General features: G+C 44.2%; 1 pseudogene; it reads right to left on the reverse strand.

Moving 5' to 3' along the window:
• Positions 1 to 606: 606 nt before the first annotated feature.
• Positions 607 to 1,892, reverse strand: LOC118636040 (annotated as a pseudogene).
• Positions 1,893 to 20,121: the final 18,229 nt, after the last annotated feature.

A 20,121-nucleotide genomic window follows, 5' to 3' on the forward strand; every position in this document is an offset into this window, starting at 1 on the left:
TCTACAGACACCTTGCATACATTTTTTAGGACATCTTGTACTTAAAGCTATTGGCATGGAATAAGTGCTAAATGTGCGGTGGTGATTCTTTCTTTCTTTATTTATTCTTTATTGATTTTAGAGAGAGGAAGGAAGAAGGAGATAGAGATAGAAACATCTATGAGAGAGAGCATCGACTGGCCACCTCTTTCATGTCCCACATTGGGGATTGGGCACATAACCTGGGCATGTGCCGTGACAGGGAATGGAACCGGCGACCTCTTGGTGCATGGGTCAACGCTCATCCACTGAGCCACACTGGCCGGGCAGCAGTGGTAATTATTATCATTGCCAAAAAAGGAAGGCAACACAAACAACTTGAAGTGATTCTGATGCTGCTGGTTTGTTGGACCTGCCGCTCTTTGAGAACCACCGACCTAAGAACACCCATGACATTAGTAGATATCAACCAGAAAAATAACTCAGTGAAATAGTCTAATATCCTAATTTGAAGAGGATTAATGTAAGAGGCGATGAGAAAGAAATTATATGTGGCTCTGAGTGGCAAGTACGGCTATTCTTCTCATTCTTTTTGGCAGGAGGACAAACTTTATTGAGACCCCAGTCCTAATTCTCTTTCTCCTGCACAGTCTTGGTTCCCCATATATGCCCAGTCCCATGGGCAGTGATGAGAAGCACTTTGCAGCCAGGAGGGGCCTCCAATGGTGGAGGGTTTGGCGATGCGCTAGGGGTTGCCGCCTCTGAGGTGATGCTCCACTGGGTTCATGGCCACACCCACCACACGTGGCCAGCGTTCCTCTGTGCCCTACACTTGTGGTAGGCACCACCCGCCTTCAGGATGGGCTTATCAATGCGGCCGCCTCCGCAGACCACATCAATTACAGCTCTGTTGGCGGAGGAAATGACCTTCTTGGAACCTGAGTGTAGCTTCACTCTGGTCCTTTCGGTTTTAGGGTTGTGGGAGATGATGGTGGCCTACTTCCCAGAGGCTGGGGCCAGCTTGCCCCGGTCACCGGGCTCCTCTTCCAGACAACGCAGGATGGTGCCCTCAGGCATGGTGCCCACTGGGCGCACATTGCCAAGGTTCAGCTGAGCCTTCTTTCCACAGGAACTGGCCGGTGTGGATGCCTTTGGCAGCGATCAACGACAACTCCGTTGGGTTTCCTGGAAGACCACCTTGACCTGGGGCGCGCCTGGGCCTGGGCCCTAGATTATGTCTTTTAGGCTGCACTTGACGGAGCGGTGTGGCTCCGCGAGGTTCACAGCACGCAGGTGCCCAGCGCCCTTGCGGTGTTCCACGTGCGCGCGTGACACCGAGCCGGCGCCCTTCCTCTGCGCACGGGTCGTGGCAGTCGGCTACTTAGCACAGCCTGGTCGGGATCTGGCTACACTTCTTTTACCCGAGTGGGCCTATGAGAGTCGGGCTTGGGGCCAGATCAATTTGTTGTGGATTATTTCATTCAAAGTTAAGTTTATTTGTTGAATGATTTCTAAGAGGTGAGTGAGCTGCAGTCTCTTCTTTTCTCATCCTTCTCAAGAGAGTAAGCTTTGATTTCTGCTGGGCTACACTCACATTCCGACTTTTTTGGCTTAAAATATCGACACTTTATTATTTCTCATGTTTCTGTGGCATTGTCTGAAGCCACTCATGCATCTCCTTGCAACTGGGAGCTTGATTAAGGCTGGAAAATCCAAGATAGCTTCGGTGGCTGGTGCGGTACCTCAGCGGGGAGCTGAGATGGCTGGAAGCTGCCGGCCGCTCTCTACAAGGGTAGTCAGACGTTCTGCACTGTGCTTCAGGGCCCCACTGTTTCCATCGCATCCCCACTTCCCCCCAACATTGAAAAGATTGTGATAAAATACACAAATCATAAACTTACTATTTTAACCATTTTGAAGTGTATATGTAATTCAGTGACATTTAGTCATTCAAATGTTTTGCATACTATCTTCACTATCCAGTTCCAGCACATTTAAAAAAAAATTTTTTTTTATCCTCACCCGAGGACATTTTTACACTTATCTTCAGACGCGGGGTGGGGGGGCATCCATGTGAGAGAGACACATCAAGTGGTTGCCACCCACATGAACCCAACTGGGGCCGGGGACAAACTGCAACCAAAGCACGTGCCCTTAGCAGGAACCAAATCCGGGTCTCTCTGGACCGCAGGCCGACGTTCTAACCGCTGAGCCAAACCGGCCAGGGCCAGTTCCAGACCATTTTAATGACCTCCAAAGGAAAACCTCTCCCACTAAGCAACCACTTCCCATTAACCCCCTCCTTCCAACGCTGGCAATTACTAATTTCCTTTTTGACTCAATGGAATTTCTTTGTCTGAATATTTTGCATAAATAGAATCATGCAATATGTGGTTTGTGTGTGTGTGTTTAATTAGTATGCTTTTCAGACTCATCTGTCTTGTAGCATATCTCAGTACTTCATTTTTTATTGTTGAATAATATTTCATTGTATGGATATACCACTTTTTTTTTTTTTTTTTTTTTTTTTTACCATCAGGATGTACTTTTTTTTTTTTTTTATTCCCACCTGAGGACATTTTTCCATTTTTTGTACAGATAGAGTGGGAGGGACAGAGAGGAAGAGATATAGAGAGAGAAACATCGATGTGAAAGGGACACATCGAATGGCTGCCACCGCACGACCAATCAGGGCCGGGGACAAACTGCAACTGAGGTACGCGCCCTTAGCGGGAACCGAACCCGGGTCTCTCCGGACCGCAGGTCGACGCTCTAACCGCTGAGCCAAACCGGCCAGGGCTATACCACATTTTTATCCAGTCGCTGTTGATGGACATTTGGGCTATTTCCACTTTTTGGCTTTTGTAAATAATATTCTTAATTTCCCTTTTAAGTTGTTCATTGCTAGTGTATAGAAATAAAACTGATTTTGAATCCTGCACCATTGCTAAATTCATTTATTAATTTATTAGCTCTAATAGTATTTTCTGTATGTCATTTACGAATAGAAATAGTTTACTTCTACTTTTCCAATTTTGATGCTTTAAAAAAGTTTTTTCTTTCTTTTTCTTTTTCTTGTTAATCTTCACCTGAGGATATTTTTCCATAGTGTTTTTCCTTTTTTTTTTAAGATAGAGTGAAAGGGAGGGAGAGAGAGAGAAACATTGATGTGAAAGACACGCATCGATTGTTTGCCTCCTGCATGACCTGACCTGGGTGGGGAATGGAAACTGCAACTCAGGTCCACGCCCGTGATCAGAATCGAACCTGCGACCCTTTGGTGCTGGGGATCAATGCTTTAACTGCTGAACCAAACCAGCCCAGGCCCAATTTTTGATACATTTTATAACTTTTCTTGCTTAGTTGTTGGGGTTAGAACTTCAGGACAGTTTTGAATTGCAGTGGTGAAAGTGGACATCTTTGTCTTGTTCTTGATCTTAGTGGGAAAGCTTTTGGAATTTCATCATTGAGTGTGATATTACCTGTGTTTTTAAATAAATAAATGCCCTTTATAGTGCTTAGGAGGTTCCCCTTTATTCCTAGTTTGTCGACTGTTTTTATAATGATAAAATGTTGGATTTTATGAAATACTTTTTCTGCATCAATTAAGATGTTGTTTTCTACATTCTTTCAGTGTGGTGTATTACACTGATTTATATTCATATATTAAAACAGTGTTGCATTCCTGGGATAAATTCCAATTGAGCATGGCTTATAACCTTTTTAATATGCTGCTGGATTTGGTTTGCTAGTATTTTGTTGAGAATTTTTGCATCTATATACATATGGAATATTAATCTGTAGTTTTATTTGTAGTATCTTTGTCTGCCTTTGATGTGATAGAATGAGTTAGGAGATGTTTCCTACTCTTATTTTTTGGAAGAGTGAAAATTATTGCTGCTAATTATTTTTCAAACTTTTGGTAGATTTCACTAGTGAAGCCATCTGGCCCTGAAGTTTTCTTTGTTGGGCGGTTTTATGTTACTGATTTAATCTTATTTGTTCAGGTTTTCTGTTTCTTCTTGAGCCAGATTTGGTAGTTTGTATATATCTTGGAATTTGTCCAATTCATCTAGGTTATCTAAATATTTAGCCTTCAATTGATCATAATAGTATCATGTATGTTTTGTTGTAGTAATGTCTGTATTTTTTTTTTTTTTAATTACAGAACAAGGTGTACAATTGTCCCTTCTGGCACCAGTAAACCACAACAGGCCTGCAGGCTGCCATCCGAACAGCAGCGGTTCAACAAGAAATGAGGAGTGGTAGGTTGGTAAGCAATAATGCCACAATGCTCTCTTACTGTTTCTTAGCAGTCTTTCTTCATTAAGCACTCCTCTGCTTGCTGTAGTTTTGTTTTGTTTTTTTTTCTCTTTATTGATTTTAAAGAGAGGAAGGGAGACGGAGAGAGAGATAGAAACATCAATGAGAGAAAACATCGATTGGCCGCCTCCTGCATGCCCCCACTGGGGATCGGGCCCACAACCTGGGCATGTGCCCTGACAGGGAATCGAACTGGCGACCTCTTGGTGCATGGGTTGACGCTCAACCACTGAGCCACACCAGCTGGGCACTTTTTTTTTTTAATTAGATTCTAGAGTTTTGAAAAAGTTGATTCTGACCATTGTAATGGTTGCTTCAGTGGATGATGACTCCTTGAAGTTCCCTCTTCCCTCATTCACCTGCCCTCAACATTTTGATTATGAAAATTTTCAATCCTGCAGCAAGGATGAAAGACTAGTACAGTGAAGACCTACCACAAATGTTCTACCATTAACATGCTATTATACTTGTTTTTAATCATATAACCATTTATCTATGAATCTATGAACTCATCTTACACTTCGATGCATTTCAAAGTAAATTGCAGACTTCCCTATACTCTGACACTTCCATATGTATATCAGGAATAGAATTCAATATTTTTTTTATAAGATTTTAAACTTAGATGTAAAGTATATGCATAGTTAAATTTACAATTAAGTATATACTCATTGAGCTTTAACATGTATAACTCCATGTTCATTTTTCATAAACATAAAAACTTTCCCCAACATCCTAATATACCCTTGAAGTACACCATCAATGTGTGTGCCGTGAGGAAGGATTGCAGGAATTCCCCAAATACTCTGATGAGGTTCATAAGATCTTGAGCTAAATAGAATCTTGTTGCAGGGCATGTGGTCCAACACTACTACCTGATGGTTATCTCCACAGCATTCCTACAAAATCCACCACAGGCTTGCATACCTTCAGGGACTGGCATCTCACCAGTTCTGGAGGTGGTCTGTTCCACCTTTGGACAATGTATTCAGACAGCATTATTTATATTGACCTACATACAAGGCCAATCATCTCTTTCTTCCACAGCAGACAGTACTTATGTTTGTAAAGAGACCTCCCCCAAGTATTCTCTTTTTCATAATATGTCTTTGTTCCTTTAACTACTTTTCACTGATGATAGCCCCATCAGCCTGCTAATTTGATACTGAATGTTTTATCAAAGCCCTCTGTAAATGGCACTGAATCAAAGCCAAGGACAAACTTCAACCGAGGGGGAGGGAGGGTGTTCAAATGAGAGGAAGTTGAGTACTTTTCCTTCTGTCTTTCTTCTGATACTGGTTAAATGAGGCATTTTCCCCTTCAACTCAGACCTTAACTGGGCTTCCTTCCTGTAAGCCCTGGGCTCCTCATGCTGGCTCAGTGTTTCTTTGCTAATTTCATGCTGCCATCTGGTGGCTAAATTGTGTAATTCCCGCCTTTTGCTCTTGACGGTTGGGCTAAGCAATTAGAAAGTCGGCCAGTGGACCAATGAGTCGGGGGTTCGATTCTGAGTTGCGGTTCGTCCCTGTCCCTGGTCGGGGTCCTGCGGTAGGCAACCAGTCGATGTGTGTCTCTCATATCGATGTTTCTCTCTCTCTCCCCCTCCCACTTTATCTGAAAATAAATGTAAAATATCCTCATGTGAAGATGATTCAAATAAATAAATTGGGTAATTCCCGCCTTTTTTTTTTTTTTTTTTTTTTTTTTTTTTTTTTTAACTCGAGCAAGGAAGAGGAAGCATAGGTTAACAAAGCAGCAAGCCTAGAGGTAAAATAACTGGAATTTTAAAAAAAGAGAACTTGATGTCTTCTTTGATATAATTCCACTGTATGCCATGGATTTGGGTTAAGTAAAGCCTGAAAGTGATAAATGGCAGGAGAGAGCAGGGATGCTCCAAGGTATGATGCAGGGTTCTAGGCAAATATTTTTATAGAGTCCCTTTCTATATAGCTAATCTGATTAAATGTATTATAAAATTCATGGGCTCATGTGAAGTACAGTAATTTCGCAATGAAGATCTAGAATAAGAGGCACAGAAGAGGCACTTATATATTTGTTTATTCAACAGTTCATGTGAAGAAGTCAGTAGTGGGAAGGAGGGGGGTCAATGGGGAAAAGGGGGGACATTTGTAATACTTTTTTTAAAAAATATTTTTTCTTTCTTTCTTTCTTTCTTTCTTTCTTTCTTTCTTTCTTTCTTTCTTTCTTTTTTGTTAGAGAGAGGAAGGGAGAGGGAGAGAGAGATAGAAACATTGATGAGAGCGAACATCAGTTGGCCACCTCCTGCATGCCCTGCACTGGGGATCAGGCCCACAACCCGGGCATGTGCCCTGACCAGGAATCGAACTGGCAACCTCTTGGTACATGGGTTGATGCTCAACCACTGAGTCACACTGGCTGGGCCATTTGTAATACTTTTAAGAACAACCAAAAATAACAGTTTATCTGAAAATTTTTCATAATGTCCATGTACCATCTCTTCCTTTTCAGGTCCAGAAAACATTTCATTATTATTATTATTTTTAAACTGTCAAATGTACCATACCTGGCTGATTTAAAAGGTAACAACACTGTTGCTACTTCCAATACAACTACTCTTTGGAACCTGTTTGTACCTAAAAACTAGAGATTTCTGGCTTCTGCAGTTCTTTGAGCCTAAGTATCTGCAGTAGACCTTGATAGCCTAGAGCCTGCGAATGTCCTTTGCCCAATGTGAGTGAGAGTCACCCAAAATCATCATGTTATCACCAGTTTGGCAGTTTAATCTCACCGATCTCATGAAAGAAATTACTGTCACAACCAATGTTAGTAATCTACTAGCCTGGCCACCCTCTGGGAACCAGGGCCTGAACACTGAACCCCAGGACAACTAGTTTATAGCTCGTTTTTTCACCTTTTAAGGTGTTTTTGTGAAACAAAGTGTTTTAATTTCATAAAGTCAATTTTTTTTGTAGTTGGTGCCCTTTGAGTGTGAAGAAAAATTTCCATAACCCAAGGTCTAAAAAATATAGAATATTTCCACAATTGTAAAAAATTCTTTTGGATAGAGCTGTATTTGACAGACCTAGTTATGTTAACAAGTGGTAGCCCATGTTGACACAATACGGTGAAATAGGTTCAATTCTATAGTGGGGTCAGATTCCTAGTGATACTATTATTTAATGGCCTATAGAGATGGAGTTGAAGACTGGTCAGGTGGGCTCTGGTCAATGTGGCTCAGTGAATAGAGTGTTGGCCTACGCACCAAATGGTCATGGGTTTGATTCCTGGCCAAGGGCACATGCCTGGGTTGCAGTTTCAATCCCCGGCTCGGTTGGGGTTGTGTGGAAGGCAAACAATCAATGTCTCTCTCACGTTGGTGTTTCTCTCTCTCTCTTTCTCTCCCTCACTCCCTTCTACTCTATCTAAAAAAAAAAAGGAAAAATATCCTCAGGTGAGGATTAACAAAAAAGGAAAGAAAGAAAGAAAAAAAGACTAGTTAGGTGGCCTGATAGTATTGCTGCTAGTGGTAGTTGGTTTGTTTCTTAGGTCCTCCTGGTAAGTCCAGACTGAGATCCCAGGTGCTAAGGGAATACTACTTGGTTATAATCATTTTTTTCCCGATGATTGAGTGATATCAAAGTGGTTGTAGCTACTACCTTTTACAGGTATCATTATTTTTCAAATATACTATGATCATTACAGTGATTATTTTTTGTTAATTCTCACCAGAGGATATTTAGAGTGGAAGGGAGGGAGGGGGGAGAGAGAGAAACATGGATATGAGAAAGACCCATTGATTGGTTGCCTTCCACAAGACCCAGAACAGAGCTGGGGATGGAACATGCAACCCAGGCATGCGCCCTTGATCGGAATCAAACCTGAAACCCTTCGGTCCATAGGCTGACACTAACCGCTGAGCCAAACCAGTCAGGGCCAGTGATTTTAAACTCCATATAAATCCCATAATTCTCACTAGAGAGATCTGACACACAAGGTACTCTTGTCAAGAGTTTTTTCACTTTAGTGCAATGAAAGTTATCTGAGTCCAAGGACCTCTAGTCTGTGACCTCATGCTGTTACTAGTTTTTTTAATCAAAATAGAAGAAATTGACATCCTTCCATCTCAATTTACCTATCTATACAAGGAACAATTTTTTTCTCCCTATTTGTTTCACTAGGAAGTTGTGAAAGCTTAAATTAGGGTGAAATTTTATAGCAGGCCTTGTTTGTAGGTTTTGGCTCTGTAGTTTAATTTTGAAGTGTTCAGGAGGGCTCCTGTGGAAAATTATCTTTCAGAATGAAATTCGATTATTAAATTCTCTTTGTGTTAAGCATTGTCTTCTCAAGGGTACCACTTTTGTAATAAAATATCCATCATTTGAAATAAATCAGATTACTTTTTTGTGTGAACCAAGACCAATTAGAAAATGGAATGCTCCCTTTAAGGATGAAATTTTGCATACTTTACTATTTATCTGGAGACTGGAGGGCATGTTCAGCTGATACTGTTACTTTCCAGTTCAGACAGTGGGAGGGCAATGTATCCTTTGGCTTTGTAGGAGTTGTTGTGTGATACAGGTCACAAATAGTACTCCTTGATTACTTAGGGGTCAAATGGGCATTCTGTGAAATTACTTTCTTTCCTTGCTCTCTGTTGCTCACCATCTGACTTATAAGCACTTCCTGTATCCTATGATCAGGGGCCATACAAAGACAGAGTACTGGATCAGAAAATATTCTGATTCAGGATCATGGTGTGTGACCTCATGTACATCATGTAACCTTTATGGATGTCTATTTCACAATTTATAAAACTAAGGAATTAGACCTTCAGTATCACATTAGATAATGGAAGAGAAAGTTCCTTGAAGAAGGTTCTAACCTTCTAGATCCTTCCTAGCTTCCTTGGTTCAAAAGTTTGGTGGTGCAGTTGTATACATTTGGATACTTTGTTAACATATCAAAGCTCTACCTCCTCTTTCTCCTTTTTCAAAACCAAACTAAACTAAAATCTTTTCTTTTGTTATATTGTTTGTGGAGAGCTTTAGCATCAGTTATCTAATTTTATTTCCTCAATGTCCCCATTTTATAGATGACAACCCATTGAAAACCCATTGAAGTTCTGGCTCCTGGACTAGAAATGAAGCCTTCTTCCAGTCAAGTGTTCTTTCAGATATGTTGCTATTCTCTTGAAATCTCTCTTTTTCTCATTACTGAATAAATTTTAAGCTAGCTAAACCACAAAGATCTCTGGCTTTCAATCTTCTAGGCCACGCCTCTTCCACTTTCTCCGCCCCGAGTCCCAACCCCCCTCACTTCTTAAAGCGCTGCAATTTGCTGCCAGCGCCATATTTCTTCTTCTCCTGAGGTGGAGTGGAATCTTGCTAATAGCAGATATCTTCACCCGTGTGGTTCTTTCTGGAACATTTTCCAGCTCCCAATCACTCTTTATGGCGTATTTGTTTTAAAGAATTCACCAAAATTCTATAAGATGTTTTAAAAATTCTAAACTTTGTTCCAGTATTTTCTTGACACCTCGCCATTTTTAAGGCATTTTTTACGCCATTTTCCATTTTAAAGGAATTTTCTTTGCAGAATTTTTTGGTTGAGGCCTCTGTTTTTTGGTTGGGTTTTTTTCCTATGGTTTTGCTTTCTATTGCCTCCACTTTTCTATATTTTGCCCATCAGGGCTGCGGATACCTGCTTTTATTTATTTACTTAAAAAAATTTGCCCATCGGGGCTGCGGATACCTGCTTTTTAATCTTTTTCCCTCCTTAGCCCATCGGGGCCTCGGATACCTGCTGTGTCCTCTTTTCCCCCAAACCACTGGCCCATCGGGGCCTCGGATACCTGCTATTTAATTTTTTTTTAAATTTTGTTCCTGCCCATCGGGGCCGCGGATACCTGCTGAATTTTTTTTTCTTGCCCATCGGGGCCGCGGATACCTGCTTAGATTTTTTTTTCCAGTATCTCAAAAAGTGGTTGTTCTCTGTGGTTCGTTGTACTGTGTGGAGTGGCGACCAATTTTTGCTGCTAATCGTTTGGTGCTGTGAGTCGACTTACAGCTTTGGCTTGGAGATGACTGTGCAGTTGGGCTAAGCGCTTTGTTCGGCTGGGGAGGAAATATGGCGTCGGTCCACTTTAGGTTTGCTGCGCAGCTCAGTGGCGGTTGCCTAGTTGGTTGTGCTGGGTATAAATCAGGGAGGTAATAGGGACAGGCAGAGAGGCAGGTACATGCATGGCATGAGCGACATATTTCGAACGACCTTATTTCGGGCTCGTGAGGAGCTTCGCTTGCGTTGTGGTGTCCTGAGCTGGAAGAATAGGGCTGGCCTGTGTCACCCTGCAAGGAGCTAGTTGCAAATGAGAGGGCGATGACTTAGGAGCAGGGTTCAAAATGGCGTTTTGCTCTCGGTCCCGCTCAGCATGGCGGTCCGCTTTGTTAGCGTGTCCAAAATGGCGCGTCCAGTTTTGTCGCAGTGTGCAAGTGGCGGGAAGGCCACATCGTGGTGGTGTCTTTGTTCTCGAGCGCGGCTTAGCGGTGGAAATATTCTGTTACATGCTAGAAGATGGCGGCGCCAGGACTTGCCGCATTGCAAAACATGGCGAGCCTTTGTCTTTGCAGCATGCATTTCCGGACAGCTTTTGCCGCAGGGACAATATGGAAGGCCGTGTCACGCGGATATCATGGCAGTTGGTCACGTGGATGTCCCCGGGGGAGGGCAGGGTTTGCGCGGTACATTCTTGGCGGGCTTTGCTCCAGGTGGGCCTCCAGCATTGTTAAAGATGGCGTGCATTTCCGCATTTGCTGCAAAAAGTGAAAGGTGGGATGGTCAGGGTTGGATTGCCGCATGATCCGCCCAATCAGACGGGGCCGTACAATTGGGTACCGCCAATGAATGGAGGATGGAATTAGCCCAAGTTAGCATGGCTCCTCCCTACCGTCTTTATTCATCCAATCAGGAGTTAGAAGCAGAGAGGCCACATACATACGTCCACGCCCACTGGGTGGTGCCCAAGGTCTTTTGAAGGACATCTGCCTTTCCCAACTCGTGGCAAGGACCAAAATGGATCGCAGATGATCGTTGGCCAACAGGTGGCAGAAGAGGAATCCCTGCCTTCTTCAAGAGGAACATCTACCCCGTGGCTAATGCTGGGGTTGGATTTTGATTTCTACTTATTTCTTGGATGTCAGTCATAAATAGCTCCATTATGTGGTGTGCTAGGGTTAGATGTAAGCCTCAAGTGACTATTGTGGCATTCTTTATTTGTACAATTAATTTCAATTACATTTAATGAGTTCACTTTTGGACTCCTAAAACTTTTACTTTTCAATTTCCTTTTCGTAAATGGCTTAAAATTTTCTTGTCTAAGATATCCAAAGTCAAATAATTTGGCATTAAAGTTTTTCACTAGTTTTTTACTTTAAAATTGACTTAATAAACGACATCACTTAAAATTTCTGAAGTTTTATAGGATATAGTCAATTAAAAAGTTAACTTTATGACCGAATATAAAAAGAAAATTGAAGGTCCATTCCACCCCAGGCCTTGCTTTGTTCTCATCTTTAATGCTGCACTAATTGACAGTCCAACCTATCAGGCAGAAAACTTGAATTGCTATGGACTTGCTTCCTCTATTCAAACTTATGTTGGAGTATTAGATGCCCACATTTTCAATATTCTGTGGTACCTTGCCTCCAAAGGCCCTAGCTCCTCCCCACCTCTGATGCCAGAACCCCCAAATCAAGCCCCAGCCCCAGCCCCTGCCCCTGCCCCAGCCCCTGCCCCAGCCCCAGCCCCAGCCCCAGCCCCAGCCCCTGCCCCAGCCCCAGCCCCAGCCCCCGCCCCAGCCCTAGCCCTAGCCATCCCCTTCAGCTCTGCTCCCTAAGTCCACTCCAATTTTAAATATCCATAATCCTGCCCATTGGATTATATCACAGTGGAAAACACTTATGCATTCACAAGTGGTTGGCGAAAAACCCAAGTCTTTTGTTCAGCAATTAATTTGCCCAGTCCAAATTGCCATAGCCTTGTCCAAAGGCATCCTACTGTATTTGCCCTGCTTCTGCAGAGTCCTGCTGTTCTGGGATAATTAAAGCACCAAAATTGTTATTCCACCTTGTCTCACCCGCAATCAGTGATCATCCATTCCTTTTTCATTTCTACCTGGTAGTGCTGATGATCTCACTATGTTCCATGAAAAATTAACAAGTAGGATTAGGAATGTCCATATTCCAGGTGATTACAAAAATCCTTTGCACCTTTGGACTGTAGAAGAGATGCTAACGCTCAATGCCCTTTACTTTGGAATATTAACACAATTATTGTTAATAGTCCAGCCTACCAGGAAAGACCCACCCATGCCCTTTTCATCACACACAGCTTGTGGAAATATGTAAAATCCTCATTGCCCATAATACCACCCATTGGTCTAGGCTATCCCTTACATCTATGCCATTGTACCTTCACTTAAAAAGTTGATGTACAGCCCTAGCCGGATTGGCTCAGAGGTTGGAGCCTCGGCCTGTGGACCAGGGAGTCCTGGATTCAGTTCCCGCTAGGGGCACGTACCAAAAAAAAAAAGTTGATATGTACATAATAGAATACATTCATAGTCCTGTACAAGGAAAAATGGGATGCTAACCAATCACATTGTTTAGGATATTGCTAAGGATAAATATTGTTCAATGACTCAGCTCTTGGACACTTAACATGGAACACACCCATCCCAACTATGCATAAAATAGAGGGGCCTTGGGGCAGTTAATGCACTAAGTGCCACCACCTACCTTATGTCTATAGAACACAATCACCCTCACTTTGCATAAAAATAGTGGGGCCTTGGGGCAGTAATTCTGCTTAAATGCCATCACTGTCCTTATGTCACTATAGAACCCACCCTTTCTCACTTTCCATAAAAATGTGGTCCTTGGGGCAGTTAATGTACTTAAAAGCCATTAACGGCCTTATGTCATTATAGTACCCACCCTTCCTCACTTTCCATAACAACAGGGTCCTTGGGGCTGTTAATGTGCTTAAATGCCACCACTGTCCTTATGTCACTATGGAACCCACCCTTCTCTACTTTGCATAAAAAGAGGGTCTTTGGGCAGTTAATGTGCTTAAATGCTAAGACTGTCCTTATGTCACTATAGAACCCACCCTTCTCTAATTTGCATAAAAAAAGGATTCTTGGGGCAGTTATGTGCTTAAATGCCACCACTGTCCTTATGTCACTATGTAACCCATCCTTCTCTACCTTGCATAAAAAGAGGGTCCTTGGGCAGTTAATGTACTTAAATGCTAAGACTGTCCTTATGTCACTATAGAAGCCACCCTTTCTCACTTTGCATAAAAAGAGGCTTCTTGGTGCACTTCAAGTGCTTAAATGCCACCACTATCCTTAAGGCTCTATGGAACCCACCCTTCCTTTGCATAAAAGCAGGGTCCTTGGGGCAGTTAATGTGCATAAATGCTGCCACTGTCCTTATGGCATTATAGAACACACCCTCACTTTGCATAAAAAGAGGGTCTTTGGTGCATGGAACCCACCCTCACTGTGCATAAAAGCAGTGGAACCTTGGGACAGTTACTGTGCTTAAACGCCACCACTGTCCTTAAGTCTCTATGGAACCCACCCTTCCTCACTTTGCATACCAAAAGTGTCCTTGGGGCAGTTAATGTGCTTAAATACTACTACTGTCCTGATGTCACTATGGAACCCACCGCCACTTTGCATTAAAGCAGTGGGACCTTGGGGCAGTTAATGTACTTAAAAGCCATTACTGTCCTTATGTTATTACAGAACACGCCCTTCCTTACTTTGCATAAAAACAGGCTCCTTGGGCAGTTAAACTGCTTAAATCCCATCACTGTCCTTATGGCACTGTGGACTCACCCCTCCTCACTGTGCATACAAAGAGGGTCCTTGGGCAATTAATGAGCTTAAATGCCACCACTGTCCTTATGTCACTGTGGAACCCACCCCTCCTCACTTTCCATAAGAACCTGGTCCTTGGACAGTTAATGTGCTTAAATGCCGCCACTGTCCTTATATCACCACAGAACCCACCCCTCCTCACTTTCCATAAGAACATGGTCCTTGGACAGTTAATGAGCTTAAATGCCACCACTGTCCTTATGTCACCACAGAACCCACCCCTCCTCACTTTCCATAAGAACCTGGTCCTTGGACAGTTAATGTGCTTAAATGCCGCCACTGTCCTTATATCACCACAGAACCCACCCCTCCTCACTTTCCATAAGAACATGGTCCTTGGACAGTTAATGAGCTTAAATGCCACCACTGTCCTTATGTCACCACAGAACCCACCCCTCCTCACTTTCCATAAGAACCTGGTCCTTGGACAGTTAATGTGCTTAAATGCCGCCACTGTCTTATGTCACCACAGAACCCACCCCTCCTCACTGTGCATAAAAACAGGGTCCTTGGGCAGTTAATGAGCTTAAATGCCACCACTGTCCTTATGTCACCACAGAACCCACCCCTCCTCACTTTCCATAAGAACCTGGTCCTTGGACAGTTAATGTGCTTAAATGCCGCCACTGTCTTATGTCACCACAGAACCCACCCCTCCTCACTGTGCATAAAAACAAGGTCCTTGGGCAGTTAATGAGCTTAAATGCCACCACTGTCCTTATGTCACCACAGAACCCACCCCCCCTCACTTTCCATAAGAACCTGGTCCTTGGACAGTTAATGTGCTTAAATGCCACCACTGTCCTTATGTCACCACAGAACCCACCCCTCCTCACTGTGCATAAAAACAAGGTCCTTGGGCAGTTAATGTGCTTAAATGCCACCACTGTCCTTATGTCACCACAGAACCCACCCCCCCTCACTTTCCATAAGAACCTGGTCCTTGGACAGTTAATGTGCTTAAATGCCACCACTGTCCTTATGTCACCACAGAACCCACCCTTCTTCACTGTGCATAAAAACAAGGTCCTTGGGCAGTTAATGTGCTTAAATGCCACCACTGTCCTTATGTCACCACAGAACCCACCCCTCCTCACTTTCCATAAGAACCTGGTCCTAGGGCAGTTAATGAGCTTAAATGCCACCACTGTCCTTAAGTCACCACAGAACCCACCCCTCCTCACTTTCCATAAGAACCTGGTCCTTGGACAGTTAATGTGCTTAAATGCCGCCACTGTCTTATGTCACCACAGAACCCACCCCTCCTCACTGTGCATAAAAACAGGGTCCTTGGGCAGTTAATGAGCTTAAATGCCACCACTGTCCTTATGTCACCACAGAACCCACCCCTCCTCACTTTCCATAAGAACCTGGTCCTTGGACAGTTAATTTGCTTAAATGCCGCCACTGTCTTATGTCATCACAGAACCCACCCCTCCTCACTGTGCATAAAAACAGGGTCGTTGGGCAGTTAATGAGCTTAAATGCCACCACTGTCCTTAAGTCACCACAGAACCCACCCCTCCTCACTTTCCATAAGAACCTGGTCCTTGGACAGTTAATTTGCTTAAATGCCGCCACTGTCTTATGTCACCACAGAACCCACCCCTCCTCACTGTGCATAAAAACAGGGTCGTTGGGCAGTTAATGAGCTTAAATGCCACCACTGTCCTTATGTCACCACAGAACCCACCCCTCCTCACTTTCCATAAGAACCTGGTCCTTGGACAGTTAATGTGCTTAAATGCCACCACTGTCCTTATGTCACCACAGAACCCACCCCTCCTCACTTTCCATAAGAACCTGGTCCTTGGACAGTTAAAGTGCTTAAATGCCACCACTGTCCTTATGTCACCACAGAACCCCCCCCTCCTCACTTTCCATAAGAACCTGGTCCTTGGACAGTTAATGTGCTTAAAAGCCACCACTCTCCATATGTCACTATGGAACCCACCCCTCCTCACTGTGCATAAAAACAGGGTCCTTGGGCAGTTAATGAGCTTAAATGCCACCACTGTCCTTATGTCACCTAGGAACCCACCCCTCCTCACTTTGCATAAGAACCTGGTCCTTGGGCAGTTAATGTGCTTAAATGTCACCACTGTCCTTATGTCACCACAGAACCCACCCTTCTTCACTGTGCATAAGAACCTGCTCCTTGGGCAGTTAATGTGCTTAAATGTCACCACTGTCCTTATGTCACCACAGAACCCACCCTTCTTCACTGTGCATAAGAACCTGGTCCTTGGGCAGTTAATGTGCTTAAATGCCACCACTGTCCCTATGTCACCACAGAACACACCCCTCCTCACTTTCCATAAGAACCTGGTCCTTGGGCAGTTAATGTGCTTAAATGCCACCACTGTCCTTATGTCACCACAGAACCCCCCCCTCCTCACTTTCTATAAGAACCTGGTCCTTGGACAGTTAATGTGCTTAAATGCCACCACTGTCCTTATGTCACTATGAATCCCACCCCTCCTCACTTTGCAATCAAACAGGGTCCTTGGGCAGTTAATGTGCTTAAAAGCCACCACTGTCCTTATGTCACCACAGAACCCACCCCTCCTCACTTTCCATAAGAACCTGGTCCTTGGGCAGTTAATGTGCTTAAATGCCACCACTGTCCTTATGTCACCACAGAACACACCCCTCCTCACTTTCCATAAGAACCTGGTCCTTGGGCAGTTAATGTGCTTAAATGCCACCACTGTCCTTATGTCACCACAGAACCCCCCCCTCCTCACTTTCTATAAGAACCTGGTCCTTGGACAGTTAATGTGCTTAAATGCCACCACTGTCCTTATGTCACTATGAAACCCACCCCTCCTCACTTTGCAATCAAACAGGGTCCTTGGGCAGTTAATGTGCTTAAAAGCCACCACTGTCCTTATGTCACCACAGAACCCACCCCTCCTCACTTTCCATAAGAACCTGGTCCTTGGACAGTTAATGAGCTTAAATGCCACCACTGTCCTTATGTCACCACAGAACCCACCCCTCCTCACTTTCCATAAGAACCTGGTCCTTGGGCAGTTAATGTGCTTAAATGCCACCATTGTCTTATGTCACCACAGAATCCACCCTTCTTCACTGTGCATAAAAACAGTGTCCTTGGGCAGTTAATGTGCTTAAAAGCCACCACTGTCCATATGTCACTATGGAACCCACTCCACCTGACTTTCCATAAGAACCTGGTCCTTGGACAGTTAATGTGTTTAAATGCCACCACTGTCCTTATGTCACCACGGAACCCACCCCTCCTCACTTTGCATAAGAACCTGTTCCTTGGGCAGTTAATGTGCTTAAATGCCACCACTGTCCTTATGTCACTGTGGAACCCACCCCTCCTCACTGTGCATAAAAACAAGGTCCTTGGGCAGTTAATGTGTTTAAATGCCACCACTGTCCTTATGTCACCACAGAACCCCCCCCTCCTCACTTTCCATAAGAACCTGGTCCTTGGACAGTTAATGTGCTTAAATGCCACCACTGTCCTTATGTCACCACAGAACCCACCCCTCCGCACTTTCCATAAGAACCTGGTCCTTGGGCAGTTAATGAGCTTAAATGTCACCACTGTCCTTATGTCACCACAGAACCCACCCCTCCTCACTTTCCATAAGAACCTGGTCCTTGGACAGTTAATGAGCTTAAATGCCACCACTGTCCTTATGTCACCACAGAACCCACCCCTCCTCACTTTCCATAAGAACCTGGTCCTTGGGCAGTTAATGTGCTTAAATGCCACCACTGTCCTTATGTCACCACAGAACCCACCCCTCCTCACTTTCCATAAGAACCTGGTCCTTGGGCAGTTAATGAGCTTAAATGCCACCACTGTCCTTATGTCACCACAGAACCCACCCCTCCTCACTTTCCATAAGAACCTGGTCCTTGGGCAGTTAATGAGCTTAAATGCCACCACTGTCCTTATGTCACCACAGAACCCACCCCTCCTCACTTTCCATAAGAACCTGGTCCTTGGGCAGTTAATGAGCTTAAATGCCACCACTGTCCTTATGTCACCACAGAACCCACCCCTCCTCACTTTCTATAAGCACCTGGTCCTTGGACAGTTAATGTGCTTAAATGCCACCACTGTCCTTATGTCACTATGGAACCCATCCCTCCTCACTGTGCATAAAAACAGGGTCCTTGGGCAGTTAATGTGCTTAAAAGCCACCACTGTCCTTATGTCACCACAGAACCCACCCCTCCTCACTTTCCATAAGAACCTGGTCCTTGGACAGTTAATGTGCTTAAAAGCCACCACTGTCCTTATGTCACTATGGAACCCACCCCTCCTCACTGTGCATAAAAACAGGGTCCTTGGGCAGTTAATGTGCTTAAATGCCACCACTGTCTTATGTCACCACAGAATCCACCCTTCTTCACTGTGCATAAAAACAGTGTCCTTGGGCAGTTAATGTGCTTAAATGCCACCACTGTCTTATGTCACCACAGAATCCACCCTTCTTCACTGTGCATAAAAACAAGGTCCTTGGGCAGTTAATGAGCTTAAGTGCCACCACTGTCCTTATGTCACCACAGAACCCACCCCCCCTCACTTTCCATAAGAACCTGGTCCTTGGGCAGTTAATGTGCTTAAATGCCACCACTGTCCTTATGTCACCACAGAACCCACCCCTCCTCACTTTCCATAAGAACCTGGTCCTTGGGCAGTTAATGAGCTTAAATGCCACCACTGTCCTTATGTCACCACAGAACCCACCCCTCCTCACTTTCCATAAGAACCTGGTCCTTGGACAGTTAATGAGCTTAAATGCCACCACTGTCCTTATGTCACCACAGAACCCACCCCTCCTCACTTTCCATAAGAACCTGGTCCTTGGGCAGTTAATGAGCTTAAATGCCACCACTGTCCTTATGTCACCACAGAACCCACCCCTCCTCACTTTCTATAAGCACCTGGTCCTTGGACAGTTAATGTGCTTAAATGCCACCACTGTCCTTATGTCACTATGGAACCCATCCCTCCTCACTGTGCATAAAAACAGGGTCCTTGGGCAGTTAATGTGCTTAAAAGCCACCACTGTCCTTATGTCACCACAGAACCCACCCCTCCTCACTTTCCATAAGAACCTGGTCCTTGGACAGTTAATGTGCTTAAAAGCCACCACTGTCCTTATGTCACCACAGAACCCACCCCTCCTCACTTTCCATAAGAACCTGGTCCTTGGACAGTTAATGTGCTTAAAAGCCACCACTGTCCTTATGTCACTATGGAACCCACCCCTCCTCACTGTGCATAAAAACAGGGTCCTTGGGCAGTTAATGTGCTTAAATGCCACCACTGTCTTATGTCACCACAGAATCCACCCTTCTTCACTGTGCATAAAAACAGTGTCCTTGGGCAGTTAATGTGCTTAAATGCCACCACTGTCTTATGTCACCACAGAATCCACCCTTCTTCACTGTGCATAAAAACAAGGTCCTTGGGCAGTTAATGAGCTTAAGTGCCACCACTGTCCTTATGTCACCACAGAACCCACCCCCCCTCACTTTCCATAAGAACCTGGTCCTTGGACAGTTAATGTGCTTAAATGCCACCACTGTCCTTATGTCACCACAGAACCCACCCCTCCTCACTTTCCATAAGAACCTGGTCCTTGGGCAGTTAATGAGCTTAAATGTCACCACTGTCCTTATGTCACCACAGAACCCACCCCTCCTCACTTTCCATAAGAACCTGGTCCTTGGACAGTTAATGAGCTTAAATGCCACCACTGTCCTTATGTCACCACAGAACCCACCCCTCCTCACTTTCCATAAGAACCTGGTCCTTGGGCAGTTAATGTGCTTAAATGCCACCACTGTCCTTATGTCACCACAGAACCCACCCCTCCTCACTTTCCATAAGAACCTGGTCC

Source organism: Molossus molossus, unplaced genomic scaffold (genome assembly GCF_014108415.1).
Source record: "Molossus molossus isolate mMolMol1 unplaced genomic scaffold, mMolMol1.p scaffold_m16_p_2, whole genome shotgun sequence".
Taxonomy (NCBI): Eukaryota; Metazoa; Chordata; class Mammalia; order Chiroptera; family Molossidae; genus Molossus; species Molossus molossus.